The following is a 20894-nucleotide window of genomic DNA, read 5'->3' as shown; positions in this document are numbered from 1 at the left end:
GGAAGACTATTTCACTTTCAAGAGTCCTTAGTTGCCTCTAGTTGTCTATAGTAGGGTTGAAGTCTCATAATCTTTTCCCCTTTCATGTTAGCATATTTACCAGTGTTGTCCTTGTTCAGGTCATGTTTAGTAGCCATGCTTGGGAAACATTATTTTTGTAACTTGTTTGATATTTATTTTTAGGATGCATAACTACATAGCAAACTTCCTCTTCATCTGGTTCTTACAAACTCTCCATCCATCCTTCACAATGATCTCTTGTCCTCGGGTACAAGAGTTTTGTTGTAGATATATCAGTTAGGACCAGATTCCACAATTCTGCATTTGATCAGTTGTGATTTTCTACAATGGTCTTCATCTAGTGAAAAGAGAATTTTCTTGATGAGAGGTGGGAACTATATTTATCTGTGGATATAAGGATAAACATTAAGAATGAAGTTAGAGATTATGCTCTGAAACTATAAGCAAACCCCAATTAAATGCTTTCTTTTGTAAGCATTGCCACTTTGTGGTATCTGTTCACCGCAGTAGAATACTGACTAAGACAGATATTGCTACCAGAAAGTGAGATATTGCTGGGACAGGCCTGACAATGCTGCTTATTGGCAGAATGTGGACTTTGGGACTTTGGATTAGGAAAACAGCTGAATGGTTTAAGCAGAGATTAATGGGCCATTCTAATAAAACATGGAAGAGAGTGATATTGAGGGCAATGTGGCTTATAGTGACCTGGCTCAAGACGTTTCAGAAGGGAAGAATATTAGAGGCCTGGAGACCATTCTTTCTTTCTTTTTTCAATTTAATTTTGCTTTTTACTTATTCACTTTACATCCTGTTCACTGCACCCTTCTTAGTTGCTGCCTCCCACAATCTCTCTGTCATGCCCCCTTCTACTCTGTCAATCCAGATGTAGAGTTCTCAGAGACCTGATAAGGAATAATTCTATTACCCAAGTATGGAGGAAGTGCAGGTAAGCACTTACAAAATTATAGAAATGACAGGAAGTTGACTGCCTAGACAGCAACTCAGAATTGTCTGTCTAACATTGGAGTACCTATCTTCAGCCTTCTGGCCCAGTATGTTGGATGGACTTTCAGTGAAGGACTTGCTTACTCTGTCTTGGCAGAACTTGTCAGTCAACACCCTGTACCCATTTGTCCTTCCTGGACAGATTTGTCTGTAGTTGAAGCATGGATGTTTTCTTTGCCTAGTGGTTAGCTTGCCACAATTGAAGCAACTCCATATGGAGGTCACTGATGCTCACCATCTTCTTTGAAGTGGAATGGGGGCACTGTCAGGAGCAGACCTGTCTCATAGTCAAAAACAATCTCTTAGTAATGAAATAATTTAAACAGCATATTGTGTGAATCTCTGTGGTTTTTGAAGACCAACTATCTATGTATAATATATCTGGATTGTCAAACATTGTGTATTCTTAGCTATTTACTCTCTGTATAACCTTGAAAACTTTTTTTGTAATTAACTAAACTGGTTTCTAATATAACGATTAATTTGATTATCTGACTATTAACTTGTATTTTTTGTTTATCCATAACAGTTCCTAATAGCAGCTTTAAAAGGACCAGAACTTTATATGGCATCTTTAAGAATTATATAGGCACATTTTTTTACATAAAAATTGAAAACATGTATACATTATGTGTGTCAAAATTAAGCTTAAATTTGTATCAATATACAATAACCTATACCCATGTATCAAAAATAACTATTTCTCTATCAGCATACAAAATTCTGTACTAATGTATCAAAACAATCTTACTTCTGTATCAATATACAAAACTCGGTACCAATATATCAAAATGTAACCTCAATTTTGCTTCAAACTATAAAGAGCTGTAATGTAAGATTATGGCTATAAAATAGGTTCCTTTTGGTTTAAGAGTAGATTCAATAATCCACCCCTTGTTTTCTTACTATTCCTATAATATTCCTATATTTCCCCCATTCTTCTCAACTTCCTTCCCCTTATCCAAGAAAGAAAGAATAGAGAAAAGACAAGTAAAGAAATTCCTGAGTCTAAGTTCCCATACTTTGCCTTTTCCCTGTCCAAGATTATAACTACTTGTAACCAACCTCTATGAAACAATGGCAAACATCCAACATGCACTGAATGAACAAAATCATTGAACCCACCACTTGGGAATGAGGTATAGTTCTCTTATAATTGCTTCCTGCTGATTTTGGATATAGTCTTTTTGGTTAGAGGGCCAAGACAATTGGAAAATGTTTAGTCTTAACAGTGTCAACAAGAAGAATTTTTCTAAAGTGTTTATTTATTTTGCATTTATGTATATAAGGTGTATTAGAAAGTTTAGTTGGACACATTAGAAAGCTTAGCTTGTCAGTCAGCATTTAAAATGTTTAGCTGTTGTCGTGAGGTTTAGTAGTATCTTCTTACCCATGCCATTTTTATTTTCTTTAGAAATAATGATGCTGAACAATTTACGTGCTCATTAACTGTTCTTTTATTTTCTTTGGTGCAGTGGTTGGCTCAATTTCTTTATCTGTTACTTTATTATAAGAATTCTTAATGCAGTCTGGGCAAGATCTTCCTCACACCAATAATGCCAAGCAATTATTTTTCTGTAAACTATAATTTATCTTTTCCTTCCTTTACATTATCTTTTAAGGAGCAACTGGTGTGACTATAAATACAGATATATAATCAAATTTTTTTTATGCTTTGTACATTTTTGAGACCTAAGAAATTCTTACCTAACCTAAACATATAAGTATTATTCATTGACATTTTCTCTTGCAAGGATTATAGATTTATATTTTATATTGATAATTATCTATGATCTATTTTGAATTAATTTCTAAAAGGAGCATGAAGTAAAGCTCAAATTTTATTTCTTCTTATGTGAACATCTACCTATTCTGGCTCTAGCTTTAAAAGCTACTTTCTCCATAGAAGAATCCTGAATTTGTTTTATTTCTTTTTGCTAAATTCATACTTATGGCTAATGCTTAGTCTTGCAATTAGCTATCATGAACCATCTAACGTTTTCATCCTTTCAAAAATATTGTCTATTTTGGCTACTTCCATATATATATATACATATATATAAACATATACACACACACACACACACACACACGCATCGTGAGTAAGCTTGTCAATTTCTGTTTTGTAATGTTTTATTTATTCTTTGTGAATTTCACATCCTGCACCTCAATCCCATTCATCTTCCTTTCCTCTTATACCCATACTCCACTCTTACAACCTCCTCCCAACAGAGAAAAAAAGTCTTGTGAAAGTCATAGTGTGTCACAGTACATACCCCTTTGTCCACACTTCTCTGCTTGATTGCCTGCTTTGCTCGTTTGTCTTAACGAGTCAGAGCTTAAAAGCTGTTTTGTTTTGGGGGAGAATTGGTGTCTGCATCTGAAATTATCTCAGATTAGTTTAGTTCTATGCCTTACCTTGGGTGCCCATTGAAGTTCTGTCTGGTTCTTCCGTCCAGCTCCATGCTCCCAGAAATAAGACTTAGACTCAAAATATATTTACGAATACCTTAGCCATATAGCTAGGCTATTCTCTTTGTAGATTATAAATTAAATTGACCCACTTATTCTAATCTAAATTCTGCCATGTGGCAGGTACCAGGCATCCATCTCCTTACATCTTCCTGGGCAAATCTCCCTGTGCCCCACTCTATCCCAGAATTCCTCTGCACCCCAGATATCCTACTTTATATTCTACCCTTTCATATAGGTCACAGTTTTTTGTTTTTTAATTGACAGGTGATGTATCCATATGATATACAAGATAGTCTCTCTACAAAGACACACTGATTTAGTAAATTGGTAGTTATCTTCAAAGTTCCTAGTTTTCAGTACCAGATGTAGTTTCCCTTTGTTGATTGGGCCTTAAAGTTGCAACCGAAGTAAGCTCGGCACTACTGCACTCTTGGTTATGAGGACTTGCTAGTCACTGTTGTGATTCACAGTCACCATAGCTACGTGGAACTTTTAGTTTCTTCACTCAATTGGATGCCTGTCTAGAGCATCTTCTGGCACCATGAAAGCTAGTGCACAGAGAGCTTTCAGATCAAATCCTTCTCGTGGCCTTCTAGTGTCTGAAATACATGATGTCTATAGCTATAGTTATTTGCTTTTTACCTCTGGAGTGGGAGTGGGGTATCAAGGACAGTACTCATAGCCTGTGATGGTCTGGGGCTCTCTTGATCAACCTTAGCTGGCAACTTAAAAGAGGGCTTCTCATATGGAGTTTTGGGCTTAGATGACCTGTGGGACTTGGTGAAGCATTGTCAGCTTAGGAAAATTCCACCTGGCATTTTGACAGTGTTTTTCACCGGCCTTGAATTTACCATGTAAGCTACATTGGCTGGCTAGCAAATCCAATGAATCTGTCTCCACCTCCCCAGAACTGTGATTACAAGCATGTGGCACTTTGCTTAACATTTTTGTTTGTTTTGTTTTTCTTCCTAGATGCTAATGATTAAACCCAGGTTCTCATGTTTGCAATGTAAGCATTTTACTGATTAGCTTATGTCTTTTATGTTTTTATCATATATCTACAACTCCTTCACCCCTAATGGACAAGATGATTGGCAAGCAAAGTACCAGCTTCTCCATTCTTTGGCCACTGGTTAATGCTGTAGATTTCTACCAACATTGATTCTTGTACTAGGTTCTTCCATGATGTAAGATTCCAGACTTACGTTCAGAGATACTGTTGACACCCTGACTCAAAGCCTATCATCATTGCTTTCTGTTTTTATTCATGCTTCTGTATCGTCTAATTCAATTTGTAGTATCAAGAGTGGTTATTTGTTTGTTTATTTATTTCCATGCCTTTTACCTTTTTCTATTTTGCCCCTTTCTTTTTTCTCCTTTCTTCTTTTTGATCTTTCTTTTTGGTCTTTCTTTTTTTTTTTTGGTCTTTCTTTCTTTTTGGTCTTTCTTTCTTTCTTTCCTTCTTTCTTTCTTCCTCCCTTCCTTCCTTCCTCCATCCCTTCCTTCCTTCCTTCCTTCCTTCCTTCCTTCCTTCCTTCCTTCCTTCCTTCTTTTTTCCTTTCTCTCTCTCTCTCTCTCTTTCTTTCTTTTTCTTCTTTCATTCCTTCCATCCTTCCTTCTTTCCTTTTTTGGACATAAACTCTCTTGTACCCCAGGCTGGCCTCTCTTTTGCAAGGATTGACTTTGAACTGTAGCTCAACTGTGTTGGAATTCTAGGCATGCATTTGCTATGCATGATTTATGTGGTGCTAAAGCTCAAACTAATCTAGCCAGCACTTTTTTCACCACTGGGCATGACTGCTCTTCCCATGTTCCTCTCTGTATTACTGGTATGGCTTCTTCCTCATTCCTGCACAACCTTGTCCTAAAATCATATTCTGGTGATCCATCCTTACTGTAGTGTTTATAATGGATGCTACCTCTGCAATGTCTGATCTTTTATTCCACTCTTCCTTCATCCCCAGCAGTTATCAGATCTGATACGCTCTGTAATTTGCCTATTACATTTGTTGATTGTTACTTATTCACACTAGACTATAGGTTCCACATTTGCTTACTTGTGACACTGAGGACAATGCTTTGAACTCTGTAATCTTTCAGTGATGTCTATTGAACTGATAATTTCCCTCTTGTAGTCAGATTCTAGGCAGGAAAAAGAAGTAGATAAAAAAAGAAGCTGAAGTGAGAAAGAAGAAAACAGGTGTTGGGGTTGTGTGGAGAAGGAGAAAGACAGGAGTGTCAGAAGAGGAATAAGAAGAAAAGAGAAATCTCCATCATATGTGAATTGGAAGCAAAGTTGAGAATTTTTCACAAACTTGCTGGCTAAAGCAAACCATCTGAAAGTATCTTACACAGATTGTCTTCTCACACTAAACAAAACGGAGCTTTTGTCAGTAAGAACATGGGAGAGCATAAATATCGAGCAGCTGCCCAGGGGCACTTAGACAAGTGTTGGTGTTTATGATGATTATTTTTGATTACCCTCTTGATTGGATTGAGAAACCTCAGGGATTAGTAAGCTTCATCTTTAGGCTTATCTATGATGATGACATTTTCACAGACAGTTAAAACAGGGGGTCTCTGACCTCACAAATGATTAATCCATCCCTAGAACAAAAGTCCGAATAGACTATTGAGACGTGGTGGAAGTGTGGAAGGTAGGGCCTAGTTTTAGGAAATGACTTACCTGGTACATATCTCTGGGGGCTGAATCAAGTATGGGCCCATTCCAGTCTGCTTCCAGTCTGTCTAGCTAGCCATGGCCTCCCTACAATAGTTGACTGAAACTTTTAAAATGAGTCAAGATTAATTCTTCCTTCTTTTAGTTATCCCTGTTGGGCATTTTGTCACAGCGATGTAAAATATGCTCAACACAATTCTTGTGAAATATGACAGATCACCCTTTATACAAGCATTATAGTTTCCTTTTTATAGTATAGAAGCTGAAACTGAATAGGATATGATGTCCAAGGATATAGTGCTGGTAAGTTGTAGAACAAAGATTAACTCTGCTATCTCTAGCTCTATCCTATTGTTGCCAAAGATCGCACAAATTTACAGTGTCTTCAGTTTTTCTCAACCAGTGGACATCTGTTTTATTAATACTATTTCCATTAAAATATGATATCGGATTGCTTGGGTGGCCTTTACCTACTCTTATCACCTTGAATTCAATATTTCAATAGCCGCAGCAAGATATAATCACATGAAAACATGTCCAATAAATTACTTAATCAAATCAATGCTGTCAGAACTCACAGTAAACCCAAGACTTGTCTGAAGGAGTGACCTTGTTCCTGAAGAATGGGTCCACAGAGGAAAATAGGGAGGGATATTTATATAGGAAGAAAACTGTCTCTGTATTGGCAGAAATGATGCCCTTGATCAGGGCAAAGTCTAAAAATCCATATTAGACAAGATTAATTGTAATTTTCATGCATCCAGACACAAATGGAGATAAATGCTGGTTAGTAAGGTAGGTGACTGTGAGTTGTAGCTACTTCAACTCATCAATAAATAGAAAATCATTCAGTTGCTAAAGTCAGGGATGCAGAGACCCCCATGGACAGGGATCATCTTTATATGTTGTTTTTCTTCTTCCGGGATACTTCATGAATCACATCTGAATAGCCTTGGTATGCTAGTGCACCAAGGGTAAATACACTAAGCTTTGGAATCTACCATATTAGAATTACCTTTTGGAGGTTAGATTTCTTTGAAAATAAATTTGGTTTTATTTCATTTTATAAGCAATCCTAATGCTGCAGCCATAGTTGGGTGGCAGCATGGCTGTGTGACCCATAAGACAACATTGTTTTGACTTGTATGATCTGGTTGTATTTCTAAAAGCAAAACAGATTCCTTTTCCTGAAAATATGACCTATGCATCTCTTCATTTTCTAGCCCGTAGGGGACACGGGCTACGCAAGGTTCTGGTCAAGGTCAGCAATAGTGCTTAGAGACAAGGCTGTTCAGGAGCTAAGGTAGATAAATTAATAGCAGTGTAGGGTCAGTGGGTTGCATTGGGTAGGGGAGGAAGAGGGGAGGAAGGAGAGAGAAAGAGAGAGGGGGAGGGAGGGGGAGAGAAGAAGAGAGAAGGGAAGGGAGGGAGAGAGAGAGGAAGAGAAAGGAACTCTTCAAGTTCTAATGCTCTATTTTGAGTATACTTTGCTCTCAGAGAAGCCAGACAGAAGTTGTGGAGTTTTGTGCTCCTAGCTCTGACACTACCCACTGATCTAGCTTGCTCTGGGCTCACTCTTCAGTCACAGTAGCACCTTCCCTGCCATCCCTGGCCATTGATTGTATTAGTGTTCTTGAATTGGCTGAGCTTCCTTTACTATTCAAAAAAATTCATCGTACTCAAAATCAGACACTGAGAAAAATGAGAACTTGTTTTCAATGGGCATAACTGCATCTTCCTGACTGGGAGAATGTCAGAGGGCAGCTGCTGGAAAGGTTCCCTCCCCAAATTTGCCAACTCATTAGAGACTATTAGAAGACTAATCTCCAGTTCTTGTCAGGATAGTGAGATCATGTGACTAGTTCCAGCAAATGAGAATCAATGGAGGTATTTAGGGAACTTTTGGCCTTGGAGTGAGTGTGACTTTTAAAGTACTTTTGATTTCTTTTTCTAGAACAATTCCAAGACTACATGTTGGGATAAATCCATCCTGAAACCATAAGTAGCAATGAGGAGGAATTTCCTGGGGTTCCTACATACAGTGTAAGAAAATTCACTTCTCTTAAATTTCTGAGATTTGAGTTTTGTTTGTTTTTTGCTTTTGTTATCAGTGAAGAACTTATCTTCTGAGTAATTTAGTAGCCATTCATAAGTATTTTCCCAAGTGAAATATATGCTCAGTGAATTCTCCTACTGTTTCTCTGAGAATGCACTCAGCCAAGTTCAAATCAAATTTATTTCTTAATAGCAGAGTGTCAAAAGAAGGCAGAAAGTCATCCCAGACCTGGGTCAAACGAATAGTTGTTTGTAGATGACAAGAAGAAGAGACTTAGAGAAATAGGATTAGCCAGAAGTTTTTGTCTGGATAAGGAATAGGATTCAACCTTAGAGACTCAAATGCCTGGGGCTGAATTGGGGATATAGCATGAATAGAGAGCGCATAGGTTTGTGAGTGCAGGACTTAAGGAGCACATAGGAGAGTCAAAGCACACATCTCAGCAAATACACAAAAGCATACACAATGTCACTTCTCATGGGATGCTAAACTTGTCATTTTCCAACGTCCATTAGATACTCACTAGACTGGGTTATAGGCATAAAAAAATGACAGGGAAAAATGAAGAGTGGGATTATCACATGGCCCATCTGTCTCTAAGATGGTGCAATCAACTATGTAAAGGACTAGACTAAGAGACACCCTTCTGTGATCTGTGCAGGACAACAGCAAACAGAATGACAGCTAGGGAGGTCTTCTCCAGGTACCTGCACATCCCTCTAATCTTGTAGATGGGAGACCATGTTCTTTGTAACTGTTGGAAGGTTCTGACACTCCTGTGGTCCTCTCAGGTTGACATGTCTTTCTGATTTCTGGATTCTTCAAATTTGTGATCTATCCTTCTCAATTTATGATAAGCAAGTATAGGCTTTGGTAAAACAAGGAAGGCTGGCACCTGGCATTTCTTGTTTAGTGGCTTTTTTTTAACCACTTTTAAGACCATATATAAAATTTCTCTCCTGATTCTGGTCTTTTAAATTCAGAATTTCATTCAAAATCTAGAATTTGTGGTTCATCAGTCCTACACAGGGAATTTTAAGGCTAAATACAGATTATTTTTCATGCTTTGAGTTCCACTTGCTGATTGTGAAATAGACAGCAGGGGTTGGCATGATCATGAATGTTAAATGGTGCACAAAATAACTACTCTGTTGCTGAACTACAGGGCTCGATGGTGATTACTTTGGCTAAACCTCAGAAAGTATGAATGGATTTCCAATAAAGCCACAATAGCATAATTTATACATGATGACAATTAAAGTAACAAGAGAATCTTAAGGAGTAAATATTTTATCTAGTGAATTAACCGTGCAAGACTCATTCATGAATGCTAATAAGGACACTAGGTTAAATCCCTGTGTGCTATAAAGTCAGCTTATGTTCAATAATCAAGTAGATAAAGACTAATGATGCAGGATTTGTATTTTGATTAACTGTCATCTCTTCTTCCCCAAGCGTAAGATCACTTACAATGACCAAGGGAGCATCTCTGCTCTCCTTTCTCCTCCTCTGGGAAAAAATATTCCTCCAAGGATGCTGTCAGAGTTACACTAGGTTTATCCCACTTCTGTGGAGTCAGGATAGGGAGGTGTTGTGGGCACCATGAGCCTGGAAACATTAGGTAAAAGCCTCATCACTTACATGAGGTCCAGGAAGGCCAAGTACGCCAGGTGAAAAATGTCCTTTCAGAGAAGTTCACACCCGGAAACCACAAGACTTGTGAAGATTTTACTTTGTTAAAGGCAAAGAGATTTTGCACATGAAATTAGGCTCAAGATATGGAGGTGTGGGAACTCAACCAGTGGCCCAATGCAATCACAAGACTTCTCTGGAGTGGAAAGGAAAGCTGGAATTCAGGAAGAGGTGACCTATAGCTGGGGTCGAATATCGAGAAAGTGCCATGAGCTACAGAATTCATTAGCTCTGGAAGCTGGGAAAGGAAAGGATATGGTTTCTCCTCTAGAGCTGTGAGGGAAGGCTTTAGTCTTTTACTTGCATCAAGTGAAACCTACAGCAGCATAGGGTAATAATTTGCCATGTAAGTCACGGTGTCTGTGATACTTTGTTATAGAAGCTGTAGGAAACTAATACACCAGAGGCCAGTTCTACATTTGTCATTTCGGTGTCTCTAGTTCTTGACACATGGATGCTTGTTGGAATGCATCAGGAAATTACTTGTTATTTGGATACATGCCAACTATAATCACATTGGCACACACCATTTATCAGTAACTGAGGCTCAGTATATGATCCTGAAAAAAATCTAAAAATATCTGTTTAAAAAACTCTTACTTGCCTTTACTATAAGTTTACAGGGAGAGGTGACACTTTAGTCTGTGAAGTAAGGTCAGGTATTCTAGCCTGCATACATTGGAGATGTTATCCCCTTGTTCTGTGTCCAGATTTCGGTTTCTTTATAAGATTACTACCCATGTATATTCCATTTCTTTGCTTACTTTCTCTACCTTCCTACTGGAAGGCAAACTTTGTGAAAGCAAATAACTTGCTTAGGTTTTGGGCACAATTACTGTGGTAGTTGCTTTTCTCTTTGCTGTGACAAAACACAGACAAAAGCATTTTCAAGATGAGACACAGGTTTGGGCTCATGGTCTAGGGAGATACAGGTTTGGGCTTACAGTCTAAGGAGAAGCATCTCATAATTTTTTTGATATAGTATAACAACAGGCAAAGGAAACACATGGCACTTTCTCGATATTCAACCCCAGCTATAGGTCACCTCTTCCTGAATTCCAGCTTTCCTTTCCACTCCAGAGAAGTCTTGTGATTGCATTTGTTATATAATGTTCATGGTCAGGAAACACACACACACACACACACACACACACACACACACAAGGACACAGGGAATGGGATAGGAGGGAGGGGAGGAGGAGAGTCAGAGACAGACACAGACAGATACAGAGAGACAGAGATACACAGAGAGAAAGACAGATGGACAGAGAGAGACTGCCGTGGTGATAGGGAGACAGACAGACAGAGAGAGAGAGGGAGGGAGAGAGAGAGAGAGATGGATGGATAGATAGATAGATAGATAGATAGATAGATAGATAGATAGAGATTAGTACCCATCTGGCTCTTTACTTTTTTCATTTTTATTTAATATGGGACCCGAGCCTATGGGATACTGCTGTCTAAATTAAGGGTGGGTCTTCCTTTCTTGGTGAGATCTCTCTGGAAATACCCACATGGAAGGCCCAGAAGTGTGTCTCCTAAGTGACTAAATATAGTCAAATCAACAGATTAAATATCATGATTACATATCACATTTCTGCCAGACAGGTATTTAGAGGATCTATGGAATTAGGATTCTGTCTTGATGTAAAACCTTCTGCAGGCCTCTGAGCTCCCACATGTCAGTGACTTTCATCTGAAGACCTGTGCCTTACTGAAACCCCAGTGTGGGGGTCATGGATGGACAGTCCTTGGTTCATAAAAGCTTGTTTTTTTAGCTTGTCTCTTTAGTAGTTTACACAGATTTTCCTCAGGGAAAGAAATCTAGAGTAGAGAAGTAAGCCTCAAAAATGCTCCCTTCCCCAAACCCTAGACATAAATACAGGGGCCCAAGGCATCAGAGTTTCCAAACTTACTCTTTGCTTACCATGATAATAGTACCTGAAGCAGCTTCTGCCCCAGGGTTGTTACCTAACAGTACAGAACTACAAAGACTGGATCCAAACATTACTTTAGGATATCTTTCAAAGAAGTCTAAAGATCCTGACTGGTTTATGTCAACTCCCCTGAGAACCTGAGGAAGATGTACTGAGGTGGCAGGATAAGGATTTGAACTGAGTTCTGACTAACACACAACATGGCATCAAATTGGTTCTGCTTTGGAAAGAGGGTCTGTGGGTGACACAGGGCAACTTCTCCAGAGCAACAGTTATCCAACCCTGCAGACAATTGTGCAGGGTGGTTTCGGATAAGGAGGCCACCACATCACCTCTGATACTGGACATATTCTAATGCCTGCCCTGGTGCTGTGGACAGCATACCATAACAGGGACTGCCAGCAGTAGGCTGGGATGGAGACAACTCAGCTGCCTGAGGAAGCTCTTTGTAAAAGACAGTTGTTCCCATTTCTCCTAACTTTAGCCCTGGACAACCGCTGTATAAAATTCATTTGTGCCTGACTGCTTTTCAGTTGGCCTTGGTGTGCATAATTATTCTATTATATCTGACTTTTATATTTCTTTCTCCCTCTGCTCTGATGAATTCTGTGAAACTAGATGTTCCTTGTTGTAATGATTCTTAAACAATTAAAAATCGAGGCATAGGGACAGCACAGCACAGTCCTAACGGCCCAGGTGCATGCTGTGTGTTCTCATCTTGGAAACAATGTAATAACTGCACAATGATAGTTCCAGATTAATGCTTGACTTGCAAAGAATGTTTGAAGAAATTATTAGAAGATGAATTAGAGCCAATATTGGGACCCTATGAAAGGAAAAAAAACTATTGAAGTTATAAAATAAGTTTTGCACAACATTTCATAGTGGTTCTGAATAAGCAAGTATAGAGTAGGTAAAATCTTATACTAGCAAAACTAAGTAAAACCACTGGGACTCTGAGGAGAGTCATTGTGTGCAATGTGTAGCCTCAGAAATCTAGCCGAACTACTGAGTTAAGAGTTAACGTGATTCTTTCTGGCCACTGCCTGGCAGTTTTTATCATTAGAGCTTCTCAGGAAAATGCAAGTAGCTCTGAACTCTGAAGTATAATAAGTCAAAAGTTAAAATTTAAATAATGATAAATTTGCAATTATTATTATTTTGGCCACAGGCCTGGGAATAGGGGAAGCTTGAAAGTTTGGGGAACAATTGTAATTCTTAATTCTTCGTGGGATGTGGTTATTCTTTTGAATTTGATTTGGCAATGATTATACAATGTCCTTTTTCCATCTGCTTTTGGATTATCAATAAAAGACAGGGGCAAGAAGAAGGCAAGAGAGCATGTGAGGTGAATGTGCAGAGCATGTGTGAGCATGTGTGAGCATGTGACGAGCACGTGGAGAGCAAGTGGAGAGTGAGGTGTGCATGAGATGTGTGTGTGTGTGTGTGTGTGTGTGTGTGTGTGTGTGTGTGTGTGAGAAAGGAGAGAGTGTGAGGTGTGCGTGGAGAAGTGTGCATGTGAGTGAAAGGAGAGTGCGTGTGGTGTGTGTGAGGTGTGTATGAAGAGCATGGGTGAGAGTGAAAGGGGAACGAGTAGAAGTGTATAGGAGTGTGGGAGTTCGAGAAAAGAAGAGTGCATAGGAGAAAAGCAGAGTGTGCAAAAGAATTCAGTGTGTGCAGCCTCAAGCTGTGAGCGAGTGATTGAGAAAGAGAGCAAAAAGTGAGAGAGAAGAGAGAAAGTTTAAGTCTTGAAAAGTTGCCTGTTAGTTTGTACCCCAAAGTAGTCTGTGTATATTTATTATGTGGCTTCCAGATATCCCTGCTTCCAGTTGAGAGCTCTGATCCTGTGTCAAAGCTAGACCCTGACCCTGGCTTAAGACAAATATGAAAGAAGGCAAGAGAACCATGGATTGTACATTTACTCTGATCCCATGGTAACTTGACTCAGCCCCATTCTATGTTTTCAAACTGAGTATATCTTATTCTTTAGTTTGCCAAGGTCTTCGTTGTTTGCAATTTCACATAACACACTTGCATGGCCACTAGTAGGAATAGCCATGGCAGAGTGTTCTGTAGAAATTTATTAGCTGGTGGAAATTCTGACTTCAACTATGATTACAGCAGGAGTCTGTATAGAGATTTTTGACTACTCGGTCTCTGTTCTATATCAACAGCTTCACCCAGCAGGCTTTGTCTGTAGTAGACTCACAAAGTTAGAGGAATGTTCAATCCAACACTGACCAAGGAGAGTTGTTTTAAGGTAAATGGTACCTCATTATGCCATGTGATTCTTTAATAACGACCGTTTCTCCATATCCCAGCCTGGAAAGGACTCTGTCTTCAAGCTGGTCTTATCCTTCATGACTTCCCTTCAGCCACCCTCCAGTTTCTTCTTCCCTCCTCACCATGAAGTTTAATACTCTCAATAAACTTTTATCTCCTCTTTTATTTGCTGCTCTTCAATCTCTTAATGACTTCTATTTACACCTTTTCCAATTAGTCTCAGCTCTGTGCTGAGGCCCTGGCACCTGGATCTTCCCAGAAAGATAAATCTCTCTCACTACTGTACCCTGTTACATCATGCTGAGATGTTGGCTTAGGAAAAGGATTTTAGGGCTAAATATGAATCCTTCCAGTCACAATTTTTCAGGGTTCTCATTTTCTGCCAAGTTAAAGGCACAAGAATTCTGCTTTAGAAATTTATGATGACATTCACTTTCTCGATTTAAACCCATGTTGGTACAGTGCATGTGGCCTTCTTCAGGCCTCTCCTTAGCCATGCACTGTAACATATCACATGTAAGTGGTTTGTATCCTCCTAGAATGTTACTCTCTGAGTAACAACAGTCTATGTTTCTGACACTCCAACACACATCACAGTATTCATGTAAAACCATCAAGGGACTGGTACCGAGCTGGGTGTCAAGGTCCTTCCTGTGTTGCTCCCAGTAACTCACTCTTTAGGTCTCATTGTAGATTTTTAAAATTACTTTTATATTTTTTGAGATTATAATTTAATTATATCATTTTCCTTTCCTTTCTTATGTAACCTTCCCCACTCTCGGAATCACAACTATTATAATAATTACTGTTATATACATAAGTATATAATAAAATATATACTTAAATATGTAAATATAACCTATGAAGTCCTTTCAATGTTTCCTATGCCTATATGTTATGAGAGCTGACTATATCAACCGGTACGCTCTTTGCTTGGATAAATTATTTCTCCTACTCTAAGCATTTCTCTGCCTCCTGTAGTTCATTGTCTAAAGACCTCATGGCCTTTCCCTCTTCGGTGTTAATATATTAGTGTCTTCATTGCTCATGTCGTGTTTAGACAGCCATGTTGATTACACATTACGGATGTAGCTTCTCTGACATTTCATCATCTCACAACAAGCTTCCTACTCCCTTAGCTCTTACAATACCCTCTCCCCCTCTTTCCACAATGACCCCCAAGCCTTCAGTGCATTGTAGATGTATCAGTTGGGCCTGGGCTCCACAGCTCTGTATTTTGATCAACTGCTTTTGGTAATGATTCCCATCTGTTGTAAAGATATTGTAAAGATATTTTTTCTTGATGGGGGATGAGAACAGCACTTATCTGTGGGAAGAAAGATAAATATTAGAATGCAGTTAATCACTATGGCTGGTTTAATAAAGTGGCGGTTATAGGTTCTTTTTCAAGATCTGTTGTTTCACTATCTCTGAGTAGCTGTCAAGGTTTTCTGTACTAGGAGTGACTCCTTTATAATTGGATGGGTTTTAAGTCCAATTAGAGAGCTGTTGGTTACCAGCAATTTATGCTTGATGCTATTGTAACCTTAAAGTTACTGTGCCATGATGGTTTTCATACTTCATAGGCATCATAGCTGGGTATGACTGTTGGTTGCTTCCCTGTTTAGAAAGCTTGCACTATGCCTTCTGGTACCACAAAACCTAGTCTTCAGGGAAGAAGCTTGAAAGGCAGATCCAGCTTGGGCCCTTTGGGTCATATGTCTAAAGTGCATGGTGTTTTCAGCAATAGAGATCTACATTTCCCTTGTGGGGAGTAGCAACCAGGGGCAGCAGCACTAGCCTATGGCTTAGGAGTGTCGTGGATAACCATGACTAACAATTTGAAGGAGACCTTCTAATTCCTGATATGGTTCCTATTGTTGAGCATTATCAGCCAGATGAGAAAACCTTATTCAAACTATTCATGTATATATAGACAGGCATGTACTAGGTACTGTTAGGCAGATAGTGAATAGTATGCTGCCTTATGCCTTTTGCAGATGCTCTTACTGAGATGTTATCCTCCTCTCTCTTTTTCTGAATTTACCTCCCACTACACTAATTAAAATGTCCTTGTTTTCCAAATTCCCCTTTCAGATCACCTGTACTTTGTCTATTGCCCCTCCTATGCTCTTGATCCCTGTTTACTTATCTGCTATAATTGATGGTTATATGTTCACATCTGAAGTTTTGGAGCTAGGAACTCCATGGGTGAGAACATGTGATATTTGTCTTTCTGGATCTGGCTTGATTCACGTGATCTTTCCTAGATGACTCGTTATCCAGTCACACTGCTGAATTTATAATTTATAAAAGTTTTTTCAGATTTCTAATGTCTAGTATCATGTTGTTTGAAAATTGGGATAACTTGATTTCTTCTTTCCCTATTCATAGCCCTTTAATTTCCCCTCTCGTTTCAATACTCCAGCTAGGACTTGGAGCACCATATTGAAAAGAAGTGGGGATGTGGACAGCTGTGTATCATTCTGACTTCAGTAGAATTGTTTCAAGTTTTTCTCCATTTGGGATGATCTTGGTTATGGGTTTCTCATGTATAGTGCTTATTGTGATCAGTATGTTCCTTGTGGTCCTACACTTCTTGGACTTTTATGATGAAAGCATGTTAGATTTTTGTCAAAGGCCTTGTTTGGCATCCATTAAGATGATCATGAAATTTTTGTTTTCTAGTCTATTTTTATTATATTTATTGACTTGCATATATTGAACCATATTGCATATATTTTCTGGTGATAAAACCAACTTGGTCATAGTGTATAATCCTATGATTGATGTAGTTCTGTATTCTGTTTTAAGTATTAGGTATTTTTGAGTCTATGCTTATCATAGATATTGATCTACAATTTTCTTTTATTTTTGTGTCTACCTGGTTCTTGTATTACAATGATACTGGCCTTATAGGAGTTTGGGAATGTGCCTTCAGTTTCTACTTTTAAAGCAGTGTAAGAATTACTGGTTTTAGTTTTGTGAATATCTAATAGAATTCTTCTGAGAATCCATCTACCCTGGATGATTTTTAGACGGTTTAGGGGTTGGTTTATGTTGTGGATAGTTTCTTGGTTTAATTTTGGTGAGAAATTCATGCATTCCTTATAGGCTTTCCAGTTTAATGGAGGACAGGTTTTTAAAACATTTCCTTACAATAGACTGAATGTCTTTGGTATCTGTTTTAATGCTTCTCTGTTTATTTCTGATTCTGTTAATTTTATTTTCCCCCTCTTTCTTTTGGATAATTGGGCCAATAATTTGCCAACTTTGTTTATTTTCTCATAGAATCAGCACTTAAATCTGGTAATTCTTTTCATTGTTTTGTTTTTATTTTACTGATATCTTCTCTGGTCTTTTTATTTCTTGCCATCCACTGGGTTTGGATCTGTTTTGTTCTTGTTTTTCCAACTTTTTGACTTAAATCATTCTGCTATTCATTTGTGTGAATTTTCTGAATACTTGATGTAGACACTTAGAGCTATAATTTCCCTTTTAGGGTTGCTATTAATACATCCCAGAGGATGTATGTATGTATATGTGTATGTGTATATGCATATGTAAATATATATATATGTATATATATAGTATTATTTTCATTTAGTTCTGGAAAATATTTTACATGTTTCTTAATGTCTTATTTGTCTCATTCATTATTCAGTAATAAGTTCTTAATATCCATGCATTTGCCTATTTAGTAGAAAATTGCTGTGAATTTTAAGTTTTGTTGCATTGTGATCAGATAGGATGCAGAAAGTGGTTTCAACTTTTTTGAATTTGTGAAAATTATTTTGTGTCTCAGGATGTGGTCTATGTTACAAAAGCTTCTGTGTGCCATGGTTCTCCATACAGCATTTAGGGGGCAGCGCCATTGAGGTCTCCTCTCTCCTAATACTTGCTTACTTCTTATGTAACCTTAGAGAGGGACTAAGGAAGTTTCCTACCTTCCTAAGTCTATTGAGTATCTTTTGGGTTTCATGAGATTCCTGCCTCTCTTTAGGAGACCATGTTTCTATGTAGAGGAAATAGTTATATAGCAAGCAGCCAGGCAAGGGGCATCTGGGGCAAAATCTCTGGGATTCCCAGTTGGGTCTGTTAGTGGCTCAAATACAGAATTTATTCCTCCCAGCAGTGCTGCATGACAATGCGAAGAGCACAGCCAATCAGGAGATCTGCCATACCTCACAGTGCAGAGTTCTGATTGGGGTTCATACAGACAAGGCTGGCCTCTTTCCCCAGTCTTTCAGAGGCTGATTAGATGTTCGTGATTCCACACCTCTTCCCAATCACACTGACCAGCTGACTAGAGTATTTCTGAACACTCAGACAAATGCACTTTCCAGGTTATCAACATTTCCAAGATGAAGCTGTCTACATGTCAGTTTAAATTCTTTACTACATGGAAAGCTGCTCTCAATATTTTCTACTTTCTAGGCAAGGGCACCAGTGTTTAAAGGGATACACTTATACTGTGTGGCTGGTAAGGCTTTTCTTTAAGCCAGAGACAGATTATGGAAGATGAATTCTTACCTGTTATCTTACAAAAATATTAACTTAAAAGCATTGGCTATACTTTACCAAATGATTAAGTCAGAGATAAATAAATGTACATAGTATCAAATAAACCGCAAACACATTTACAGTACTGTCCTGCTATCAACAGGGAAATTTATTTATCCAAGGTATTAGTTGCTTCTGTTATCCCTGTGACAAAATACGTACCACAGAAGCTACATTTCATGGGAAATAATCAGTTCGGCTCCTGGTTTCAGAGGCTACAGTTTCTCATGACATGGAAAGCATGATAGTGGACTGGTCAGTCTGTCCGTGGGCAGCTTTTCACATTTGAAAGCAGAGAAGCAGACCAGAAAGGGGCTGGGTTATAGTCTTCATGATCTGCCTCGAGTGACCCAACTGCTGCTTAGGACCCATGACCTAAGGCTTTTGCAACCTCCTTCAATGATGCTTCAAGCTAGGGCCTGGATGATTTCAGATTCAAATCATTAACCAGTATGGTCAGAAAATGCCAGTCCACTTCCAGTCCATTTGGCTGAGGTCATTTCTGAAGACTGAACATATCACTGCTATTGTGTGTGTGCTGTGCTGCTTGTCCAAGTAACTACAACCTGGCTGTGTCTGTGATGCTCCATGCTCAACATTTAAGGTTTTCATCAGCTTCCTTATTCTGTTCTGGCAGCCTCTATTCTTTAACTGCCGATTCCACAATGCCAGAGTGAGACTTCCCTCTAATGCAGATGTATTTGGAAATGCTTTCTATGAAATTATTTTCCTTCCCTTCAAGATGATTAGGAATGCTTCTAATTACTTCTTTCCTGCAGACTTATTGTTACCTAGTGTCTGCTATATCTAAGGCTTTGTCCTATGTTTTCTTTCTCAGCAAATGTCATTGAAACCACACACACACACACACACACACACACACACACACACACACACACACACACACACACAGAGTCCTGGGAACATTGGTTGATTTTTGCCATAACTGTTTATATAAGCTCTAGTGGCCGCATTTTCTCAGCTAAAATTTGGGACACATGGTTTAACCAGGATGACTACACATATGGGTACACAGGACATAATATTTCTTTTCCAGAAAACCTGAGACATATGGTGCCCATATGCAGAGAATATATGGCCTCTTTCATGTATATTTATTGATCCATTTCTAGTCACATGAATGTGTAACAATAGAAATGTAGTTTTTATAGCCACTCCATCAGGAAACTTTCCATTTGGAAAAGATATTCATCATTTCTGTTTATGGTAAAATTACTTCTCAATTTAGTGACCAGCTTTACAGTATCAGTTATATATCTTGGCTTTGATATTCCTTAGTGAATATATCTCTTTACTTCTATTTAGGGATGTAGTTTCTGTCTAGGCAAAAAGAAAAAAAGTGCAGTGTGTATCCATTTATTCTGAAAATATCTGTGTAGGAAGTTGGTTGGTGGGGAATGATTTCAAAGTAGGTGTATGGGGAACAGGCTAAAAAAAAACCCTTAAAAGTTTGTGACGTTATGTCTATGTTAGGGTCAATGTTGGTGTTTTAAAAAGCAAAATTAGTGAAAGGTGAAGAGAAGATGAAAAAGTGCCACAAAAATAAAAGATATAACATAAAAGGGGTGATGATTTTCTTCTAGTTGTCCAGTCTTCATTTTGGTCCCAGGTTGGTGTGGATAGAACTAGCAGATGTCTTCAATCCATGGTATAACAAGCAAGGTTGATGGGAAACAGAGAAAACATTGGTGATACTCACAGGAGTGTTGATTAAGTGTATTTGAATGCTGAATTGCTATGAATAGTTATCACATAATAATGAAAATCCAAAGAGAACTGATAACACAGGCCTGTGGGACCAGCTGACTGAGAGGTTGAGGCAGAGAGATTATAAGGTGAGAAAGCCTGCCTGGACTACAGAGGCATTAGGTCAATGCCTGCCTGGGCAACTTAGTGTGGTGACAATGACTAACAATAAAATAAGTAAGTAAGTAAGTAAAACAGCCAGATATATAGCTCAGTGGTAGAGCTCTTACCTAGCATGAACAAGGTCCTAGGTTCAATTCCCAGTACTTCAAGAATCAATAAATCAACAATAAAAGTAATTCAGTAAGCAATAATCTGTGACAGTCTTGTAGACAGAGGTAGCCCCTGAAGTAGGTAAGTGATTGTGTATTTGGAAGCTAAACAAGAATTTCCTCCCTGCCCTCTAGTAGCT

General features: G+C 38.5%; 1 protein-coding gene across 2 annotated transcripts in view; it reads left to right on the top strand.

The window, feature by feature from the left end:
* Fbxo15 (F-box protein 15) overlaps positions 1 to 20894 on the top strand; it is a 228638-nt gene that overhangs the window by 138789 nt on the left and 68955 nt on the right. For both annotated transcript variants that reach the window (XR_004385884.1, XR_004385882.1), the window contains one exon: positions 8139 to 8227. The gene's annotated coding sequence lies outside the window, so the exon portion shown is untranslated. The remainder of the gene's footprint in view (positions 1 to 8138; positions 8228 to 20894) is intronic.

The sequence above is a fragment of the Rattus rattus genome, chromosome 15, assembly GCF_011064425.1.
Source record: "Rattus rattus isolate New Zealand chromosome 15, Rrattus_CSIRO_v1, whole genome shotgun sequence".
In the NCBI taxonomy this organism is placed as follows: Eukaryota; Metazoa; Chordata; class Mammalia; order Rodentia; family Muridae; genus Rattus; species Rattus rattus.
The sequence above is the reverse complement of the archived record's forward strand: the minus strand, read 5'-3'. Positions and strand labels throughout refer to the sequence as shown.